Source organism: Rhinopithecus roxellana, unplaced genomic scaffold (assembly GCF_007565055.1).
Source record: "Rhinopithecus roxellana isolate Shanxi Qingling unplaced genomic scaffold, ASM756505v1 contig454, whole genome shotgun sequence".
Taxonomy (NCBI): domain Eukaryota; kingdom Metazoa; phylum Chordata; class Mammalia; order Primates; family Cercopithecidae; genus Rhinopithecus; species Rhinopithecus roxellana.
The window spans coordinates 96,417-108,392 of record NW_022143352.1 but is presented as its reverse complement, the minus strand read 5'-3'; the positions used below and the strand labels follow the sequence as shown (position 1 = coordinate 108,392).

Below are 11,976 nucleotides of genomic sequence, written 5' to 3'. Positions count from 1 at the left end.
TATGTCTATTATATCTATTTTTATACTTATGTCTATTATATCTATTATATCTATATTTTGTGCCTATATCAATTATATCTATGTTTTATACGTATATCTATTATATCAATTATATCTATAATTTATACCTATATCTATTATATCTATTATGTCTAAATTTCATACCTATATCTATTATATCAATTGTATCTATACTTGATACCTATATCTATTATGTTTATATTTTATACCTATAACTATTATATCTATTATGTCTATATTTTATACCCATATCTATTATATCTATTATGTCTATATTTTATACCTATATCTATTGTGTCTATAATTATACCTATATCTATTATAACTATTATGTCTACATCTTATAACTTTATCTGTTATATCTATTCTGTCTATATTTTATACCTATATCTATTGTATCTATTTTGTCTATATTTCATACCTATATCTATTATATCTATTATGTCTATATTTTAAACCTGTATCTATTATATCGATTATGTCTACATCTTATACATGTATCTATTATATCTATTATGTCTATATTTTATACCTATATCTATTATATCTCTTATGTCTATATTTTATACCTATATCTATTTTATGCATTTTGTCTATATTTTATACCTATATCAATTATATCTATATTTTATTCCTATATCTATTATATCTATTATGTCTATATTTTATACCTATATCTATTATATCTATTATGTCTATATTTTATACCTATATCTATTATATCGATAATGTCTATATCTTATATATATATTATATCTATTATGTCTATTTTTTATACCTATATCTATTATATCTATTATGTCTATATCTTATACATCTATCTATTGTGTCTATTATGTTTATATTTTATACCTATGTCTGTTATGTCTATATTTCATACCTATATTTTTGTACCAGTTATGTCTATATTTTATACCTATATGTATTATATCTGTTATGTCTATATTTTATACCGATATCTATTATGTCTATATTTTATACCTATATCTATTATATCTCCTCTGTCTATATTTTATAACTATATCTATTATATCTATTATGTCTATATTTCATACCTACATCTATTATATCTACTCTGTCTATATTTTATACCTATATTATATCTATTATGTCCATATTTTATACCTATATCTATTATACCTATTATGTCTATATTTTATATCTTTATCTATTATATCTATTATGTCTATATTTTATACCAATATCTCTTATATCTACTATGTCTGTATTTTATATCTATATCTATTATATCTATTATATCAATGTTTTATACCTATATCTATTAAATTTATTATGTCTATATTTTATACCTATATCTATTATATCTATTAAGTCTATATCTTATACCTATATCTATTATATCTATTAGTCTTTATTTTAAACCCATACCTATTATATCTATTATGTCTATATTTCATACTTATTTCTATTATGTTCTATATTTAATACCTATATCTATTATTCTATATTTTATACCTATATTATATCTATTATGTCTATATTTTATACCTATAACTATTTATCCGTTATGTCTATGTTTTATACCTATATCTATTATATCTACTATGTCTATATTTACAACCTATATCTATTATATCTATTACTTCTATATTTTATTCCCATCTCTATAATATCTATTATGTTTATATTTTATACCTATATCTATTATATCTATATCTAAATTTTATACCTATATCTATTTTGTCTGTATTTTATACCTATATCTATTATATCTATATTTATACCTATATCTATTATATCTATTATGTCTATATTTTATACAGATATGTATTATGTCTATATTTTATACCTATATCTATTATATGTATTATGTCCTATATTTTATACCTATATCTATTAAATCTATTTTGTGTATATTTTATATGTATGTCTATTATGTCTATATTTTATACCTATATCTATTATATCTATTATGTCTATATTTTATACCTATAATTATTATATCTAATATGTCTATATTTTATACCTATATCTATTATGTCTATATTTTATATCTATATCTATTGTATCTGTCTATATTTTATATCTATATCTATTGTATCTATTAAGTCTATATCCTTTTTTTTTTTTTAACAGGCTTAATTCACTTTATTTTTCTGTATAAAAAGCCTATGTTGTAGCCACAGCTGGAGCCTGGGTCCACTGCACGGAGACTCTGGTGTGGGTCTTGACAAGGTGGTCAGTGAATTCCTGATAGATAGACTTGGTAAACACAGTCTCCTTCCACACGTCAGGGGTCAGGTAGCTGTAGGTCTTAGAGATGGCATCAAAGGTGGCCTTGGCGAAGTTGCCCAGGGTGGCAGTGCAGCCCCGGGCTGAGGTGTAGCAGTCATCAATACCAGCCATCATGAGCAGCTTCTTGGGCACAGGCGCTGAGACGATGCCAGTGCCCCTGGGTGCAGGGATGAGGCGCACCAGCACAGAGCCACAGCGGCCTGTCACCTTGCAAGGGACGGTGTGGGGCTTGCCGATCTTGTTCCCCCAGTAGCCTCTGCGCACCGGGACAATGGAGAGTTTGGCCAGGATGATGGCCCCACGGATGGCGGTGGCCACCTCCTTGGAGTACTTAACACCCAGGCCGACGTGGCCATTGTAGTCCCCGATAGCAACAAACGCCTTGAACCTGGTGCGCTGACCAGCACGGGTCTGCTTCTGCACCGGCATAATCTTCAAAACCTCATCTTTGAGAGAGGCCCCCAAGAAAATGTCAATGATCTCAGATTTCTTAATGGGCATAGAGAAGAGGTAGACCTCCTCCAGGGACTTGATCTTCATGTCCTTGACCAAGCGGCCCAGCTTGGTGACGGGCATCCACTCCTTATCCTCGGCCTTGCCTCCGCGAGCTCCGCGGCCTCGGCCCCGACCCCGTCCTCGGCCGCGACCCCGGCCCCGGATGCCACTGTCGAAACCTCTGCGGAAGACACCGCGGTTCCCCATCCCAGGGCCACCAGGGCCTCCGGACCACCCCGCTGAACCGGCGTCATCCGCCATTTGGTGTTTTCTCGGAGAAGAAGCTAATGTCTATATCTTATACACATGTCTATTATATCTATTATGTCTATATTTCATACCTATACCTATTATATCTATTATGTCTGTATTTTATATCTGTATCTATTATATCTATTATGTCTATATTTTATACCTATATTGATTATATCTATTATGTCTATATTTTATCCCTATATCTTTTATATCAATTTTGTCTATATTTTATACCTATTTCAATTATGTCTATATTTTATTCCTATATCTATAATATCTATTATGTCTATATTTTATACCTATATCTATTATACCTATTATGTCTATATCTTATACATATATCTATTATATCTACTATGTCTATATTTTATAACTATATCTATAATATCTATTATGTCTATATTTTATACCTATATCTTTTATATCTATTTTGTCTATATTTTATAACTATTTCAATTATGTCTATATTTTATTCCTATAACTATTATATCTATTATGTCTATATTTTATACCGATATGTATTATGTCTATATTTTATACCTATATCTATTATATCTATTATGTCTATATTTTATAACTATATCTATTAAATCTATTTTGTCTATATTTTATATCTATATCTATTATGTCTATATTTTATACCTATATCTATTATATCTATTATGTCTATATTTTATACCTATAATTATTATATCTAATATGTCTATATTTTATACCTATATCTATTATGTCTATATTTTATATCTATATCTATTGTATCTGTCTATATTTTATACCTATATCTATTGTATCTATTATGTCTATATCTTTTTTTTTTTAACAGGCTTAATTCACTTTATTTTTCTTGTAAAAAAGCCTATGTTGTAGCCACAGCTGGAGCCTGGGTCCGCTGCACGGAGACTCTGGTGTGGGTCTTGACAAGGTGGTCAGTGAATTCCTGATAGGTAGACTTGGTAAACACAGTCTCCTTCCACACGTCAGGGGTCAGGTAGCTGTAGGTCTTAGAGATGGCATCAAAGGTGGCCTTGGCGAAGTTGCCCAGGGTGGCAGTGTAGCCCCGGGCTGAGGTGTAGCAGTCATCAATACCAGCCATCATGAGCAGCTTCTTGGGCACAGGCGCTGAGACGATGCCAGTGCCCCTGGGTGCAGGGATGAGGCGCACCAGCACAGAGCCACAGCGGCCTGTCACCTTGCAAGGGACGGTGTGGGGCTTGCCGATCTTGTTCCCCCAGTAGCCTCTGCGCACCGGGACAATGGAGAGTTTGGTCAGGATGATGGCCCCACGGATGGCGGTGGCCACCTCTTTGGAGCACTTAACACCCAGGCCGACGTGGCCATTGTAGTCCCCGATAGCAACAAACGCCTTGAACCTGGTGCGCTGACCAGCACGGGTCTGCTTCTGCACCGGCATAATCTTCAAAACCTCATCTTTGAGAGAGGCCCCCAAGAAAAAGTCAATGATCTCAGATTCCTTAATGGGCAGAGAGAAGAGGTAGATCTCCTCCAGGGACTTGATCTTCATGTCCTTGACCAAGCGGCCCAGCTTGGTGACGGGCATCCACTCCTTATCCTCGGCCTTGCCTCCGCGAGCTCCGCGGCCTCGGCCCCGACCCCGTCCACTGCCGCGACCCCGGCCCCGGATGCCACTGCCGAAACCTCTGCGGAAGACACCGCGGTTCCCCATCCCAGGGCCACCAGGGCCTCCGGACCGCCCCGCTGCACCGGCGTCATCCGCCATTTGGTGTTTTCTCGGAGAAGAAGCTAATGTCTATATCTTATAGACATATCTATTATATCTATTATGTCTATATTTCATACCTATACCTATTATATCTATTATATCAATGTTTTATACCTATATCTATTAAATGTATTATGTCTATATTTTATAGCTTTATCTATTATATCTATTATGTGTATATCATATACCTATATTTATTATATCTATTATGTCCATATTTTATACCTATATTATATCTATTATGTCCATATTTTATACCTATAATTATTATATCTCATATGTCTATATTTTACACCTATATCTATTATGTCTATATTTTATACCTATATCTATTATGTTCATATTTCATAACTATATCTATTATATTTATTATGTCTATATTTTATAGCTCTATCTATTTTATCTATTATGTCTATATTTTATACATATATCTATTATATCTATTATGTCTATATTTTATTCCTATATCTATTATGTCTATTATGTCTATATTTTATACCTATATCTATTTATATATATTATGTGTATATTTTATACGTGTATCTATTATATCTCTTTTGTCCATATTTTATACCTATATATATTATATCTATTATGTCTATATTTTATACGTATATCTATTATATCTATTATGTCTATATTTTATTCTTATATCTATCTATTATGTGTACATTTTATACCTATATCGATTATATCTATTATGTCTATATTTTATACCTATATCTGTTACATCTATTAAACCGATAGTTTATAACTATATCTAGTATACCTATTATGACTAAATTTTATACCTATATCTATTATGTCTATATTTTACACCCATATTCATTATATCTATTATGTCTATATCTTATACCTATATCTGTTATATCTATTATATCTATATTTTATATCTATAACTATATTATTATACGTATATCTATTATATCGATTTTATCTGTATTTTATACCTATATCTATTATATCTATTACGTCTATATTTTAGACCTATATATGTTATATCTATTATGTCTATATTGTATACTTATGTGTATTATATCTATTATGGCTATATTTTATACCTATATCTATTATATCTATTGTGTTTATATCTATTATGTCTGTGTTTTATAACTCTATCTATTATAACTATTATGTCAATATTTTATCCCTGGATCTATTATATCTATTATGTCTATATTTTATACCTCTATTATATCTATAACGTCTACACTTCATACCTGTATCTATTATATCTATGATGTCTATATTTTTTACCTCTATTATATCGATAATACCTATATTTTATTTCAATATCAACTATATCTATTATGTCTATATATTATACCTCTATTTATTATATCTATTATATCTATTATGTCTATATTTTATACCTCTATCTATTGTATCTATTATGTCTATATTTTTTACCTCTATTATATCTATTATGTCTATATTTTATACCTCTGTCTATTATATCTATTTTGTTGTTATTTTATACCTCTATCTATTATATCTATTATGTGCATAATTTATGCCTATATCTATTATATATATTCTTTCGATATTTTATACCTATGTCTAATATATCTATGGTGTCTATATTTTAATCCTATATATATTATATCTATACTATCTATATTTTATGCCTATATCTATTATATCCATTATGTCTATATTTTATAACTCAATCTATTATATCTTTTATGTCTGTATTTTATAAATATATCTATTATATCTATTATGTCTACATTTTATACCTATATCTATTAAATCTATTATGTCTACATTTGATATCTCTATCTACAATATGTATTATGTCTATAATTTATAACTCTATCAATTATATCTATTATGTCTATATTGTATACCTCTATCTATTATATCTATGATGTCTATATTTTATACCTCTATCTATTATAACCGTATTATATACCTATATACATTACACCTATGTTTTTACCTATATCAATTATATCTATTATATTTATACTTTTTAAATTATATCTATTATATCTATATTTTATACATGTATCTATGATATCTATTGTCTATATTTTATACCTGGATCTATTATATCTATTATGTGTATATTTTATACCTATATCTATTATATCTATTATGTCTATATTTTATACCTATATCTATTATATCTCATATCTATATTTTATACCTATATCTCTTATATCTATTATGTTTATATTTTATACCCATATCTATTATGTCTATATTTTCTATCTATATCTATTATATCTAATATGTCTATATTTTATACCTATATCTATTATAACTACATTTCATACCTATATTTCTTATATCTATATTTAATACCTATATCTATTATATCTATTAGATTTATATTTTGTAATTATATCTATTATATCTATATTTTACACCAATATCTACTATATCTATTATATCTATATTTTATGACTATATCAATTATATCTATATTTTATACGTATATCTATTATATCTAGAGTTTATACCTATTTCTATTATATCTATATTTTATACCTTTATATATTATATCTATTGTGTCTATATTGTATACCTGTATGTATTATATCTGTTTTTTATACATATATATCTAATATATCTATTATATCTATATTTTATACCTATATCTATTATATCTATATGTTGCACCTGTATCTATTATATCTATTATGTCTCTATTTTATACCTATATTTGTTATATCTATTATGTCTATATTTTATACCTATATCTATTATATCTATTATGTCTATATTACATACCTATATCTTTGTATGTATTATGTCTATATTTTATACCTATATCTATTATATCTATTATGTCAATACTTTATACCTATATCTATTATGTCTATATTTTATATCTGTATCGATTATATGTATTATGTCTATATTTTAAACCTATATCTATTATATCTCTTATGTCGATATTTTATACCTGTATCTATTATTTCTATTATGTTTATATTTTATACCCATATCTATTATAATTATTATGTCTATATTTTATAACTATATCTCTTATATCTGTTAGGTCTATATTTTATACTTATATCTATTATATCTATTATGTCTACATTTTATACCTATATCTATTATATCTATTAAGTCTATATTTTATACTTATATATATTATATTTATTATGTCTATATTTTATACCTATATCTATTATAACTATTATGTCTATATTTTATACCTATATCTCTTATATCTATTATGTATATATTTTATACCTATATCTGTTATGTCTATATTTTTTACCTCTATCTATTCTCTCTATTATATCTATATTTTCTATCTATATCTATTATGTCTATATTTTATACCTATATCTATTATATCGATGATGTGTATATTTTATACCTATATGTATTATATATTTTATGTCTATATTTTATACCCATATCTATCATATCTATTATGTCTACATTTTGTAACTATATCTATTATATCTATTATGTGTATAATTATACCTATATCTATTATATCTATTATGTCTGTATTTTAAAACCATATCTATTCTGTCTCTATGTTATACCTATATCTATTATATCTATTATGTCTATATTTTATAGGTATATCTGTTATATATATTATGTCTATATTTTATACGTATATGTATTATATCTATTATGTCTATATTTTATACCTATATCTCTTATATCTATGTCTATATTTTATACCTATATTTATTATATCTACTATGTCTATATTTTATACCTATATCTATTGTATCTATTATGTCTATATTTTATACCTATGTCTATTATATCTATTATGTCTATATTTTATACCTATATCTATTATATCTATTATATCTCTATTTAATACCTATATCTATTATGTCTATATTTTATACCTATATCTAGTATATCTATTATGACAATATTTAATTCCTATGACTATTATATCTTATATGTCTGTATTTTATTCCTATATCTATTATGTCTATATTTTATACCTATATCTATTATATCTTTTATGTCTATATTTTATTCCTACATCTGTTATATCTATTATGTCTATATTTTATACCTATATCTATTATATCTTCTCCGTCTATATTTTATACCTATATTTATTATATCTATTATGTCTATATTTTATACCTATATCTTTAATATCTTTTTTGTCTATATTTTATACCTATTTCAATTATGTCTATATTTATTCCTATATCTATTATATCTATTATGTCTATATTTTATACCTATATCTATTTTATCTATTATGTCTATATTTTATACCTATGTCTATTATATCGTTTATGTCTATTTCTTATAACTATATCTATTATATCGATTATATCTATATTTTATACCTATATCTATTATGTCTATATTTTATACCTTTATCTATTATATCAATTATACTATATTTTATACCTATATCTGTTATATCTATTATGTCTGCAATTTATACCTATATCTATTATGTCTATATTTTATACCATATCGCTTGTATCTATTATGTATATATTTTATACCTATATCTATTATGTCTATATTTTATAACTATAACTATTGTATCTATTATGTCTATGTTTTATACATATATCTATTATATCTATTATGTCTATATTTTATACCAATAACTACCATATCTATTACGTCTATATTTTATACCTATATCTATTATATCTATTATGTCTACATTTTATACCTATATCTGTTATATCTATTTTGTGTGTATTTTATACGTATATCTATTGTGTCTATATTGTATACTTATATCTATTATATCTATTATGTCTTTATTTTATACCTCTATCTATTATATCTATTGTGTCTATATTTTACACCTATATCTATTATATCCATTATGTCTGTATTTTATAAGTATATCTATTATATCTACTACGTCTATATTTTACACATATATCTATTATATCTATTACGTCGATATTTTATACCCATCTCTATTATAACTGTTATGTTTATATTTTATACCTATATCTATTATATCTATGTCTTTATTTTATATCTGTATCTATTTTATCTATATTTTATACCTATATCTGTTATGTCTATATTGCATACGTATGTCAATTTTATCTATTATATCTGTATTTTATATCTATATTTTATCTGTTATGCCTATATTTCATACATATATCTATTATATCTATATTTGATACCTATATCTATTATATCTATTATGTCTATATTTTGTAAATATATCTATTATGTCTATGTTTTATAACTATATGGATTATATATATTATATCTATATTTTATAGCTATATCTGTTATATCTATTATGTCTATACTTTATACCTATATCCATTATATCTATTATGTCTTTATTTTAAACCTATACCTATTATATCTACTATGTGTATATTTCATACCTATAAGTATGATAACCATTATGTCTATATTTTGTACCTATATCCATTACGTCTATATTTTATACCTATACCTATCATAATTATTATGTCTATATTTGATACCTATATCTATTATATCTATTATGTCTATATTTTATACCTATATCTATTATATCTATTATGTCTATATTTCATACCTGTATCTATTATATCTATTATGTGTATATTTTATACCTATATCTATTATATCTATTATGTCTATATTTTATACCCATATCTATTATATCTATTATGTTTATATTTTATACCTATATCTATTGTGTCTATATTTATACCTATTTCTATTATAACTATTATGTCTATATTTAATACCTATATCTATTATATCTATTATGTCTATACCTTATACCTATATCTATTATATCTATTATAGCTATATTTTTTCCGGTATGTATTATGTCTATATTTATACCTATATCTATTATATCTACTATTTCTATATTATATACCTATATCTATTATATCTATTATGTCTATATTTTATATCTATATCTATTTTATCTATTATGTCCATATTTTATACCTGTAACTATTATAACTTATATGTCTATATTTTATACCTATATCTATCAGGTCTATATTTTATATCTATATCTATTATATCTATTATGTCTATATTTTATACCTCTATCTATTATAACTATTAAGTCTATATTTTATACCTATATCCATTTTATCTATTTTGTCTACCTCTTATACATATGTCTATTATATCTATTATGTCTATATTTCATACCTATACCTATTATATCTATTATGTCTATATTTTATATCTGTATCTGTAATATCTATTATGTCTACATCTTATACTTATATCTATTATACCTATTATGTCTTCATTTTATACCTATATTTCTATCTAATTTGTCTATATTTTATCCCTATTTCAATTATGTCTGTATTTTATTCCTATATCTATTATATCTATTATGTCTGTATTTTATACCTATATCTCTTATATCTATTATATCTATATTTTATACCTTTATCTATGATACCTTTTATGTCTATATCTTATACATATATCTATTATATCTATTATATGTATATTTTAACCCTATATCTATTAGGTCTATATTTCATACCTACTGTTTTATACCAGTTATGTCTATATTATATACCTATATCTATGATATCTATTATATCTATAGTTTATACCGATATCTCATATGTCTATATTTTATACCTATATCTATTATATCAACTATGTGTATATTTTATATGTATATATATTATGTCTATATTTTATACCTATATCTATTACATCTATTATGTCTATGTTTTATAGCTATATCTATTATATCTCTAATGTCTATATTTTATACCTTTATCTATCATAACTATATTTTATACCTATATATATTTATATTTTATACCTATATATAGTATCTATTATGTCTGTATTTCATACCTCTGTATATCTATTATATCTATATTTTATACCTATATCGATTGTATCTATTATTTCTGTACCTGTATTTATTATATCTATTATGTATATATTATAGAACTATATCTATTATGTCTCTATTTTATACCTATATCCATTATATCTCTTATGTCTATATTTTATATCTATATCTGTCATATCTATTATGTCTATATTTTATATCTATATCTATTATGTCTATATTTTATACCAATATCTATTATATCTATTATGTCTATTTTTTATGCCAGTATCAGTTATATCTATTATGTGTATCCTTCATACCTATATCTATTATATTTATTCTGTCTACATTTTATAGCTATATGTATTATATCTACTATATCTATATTTTATACCTATATCGATTATATCTGTTATTTCTATGTGTTATACCTATATCTATTATATCT

At 24.9% G+C, this 11,976-nt stretch overlaps 2 pseudogenes across 1 annotated transcript; both read right to left on the bottom strand.

Moving 5' to 3' along the window:
- Window positions 1–2,151: 2,151 nt before the first annotated feature.
- On the bottom strand, window positions 2,152–3,033 carry LOC115896035 (annotated as a pseudogene).
- An 800-nt stretch (window positions 3,034–3,833) lies between these two features.
- LOC115896033 lies at window positions 3,834–4,768 on the bottom strand (annotated as a pseudogene). The gene has a single exon (XR_004056050.1). The product of XR_004056050.1 is annotated as a 40S ribosomal protein S2 pseudogene (transcript).
- Window positions 4,769–11,976: the final 7,208 nt, after the last annotated feature.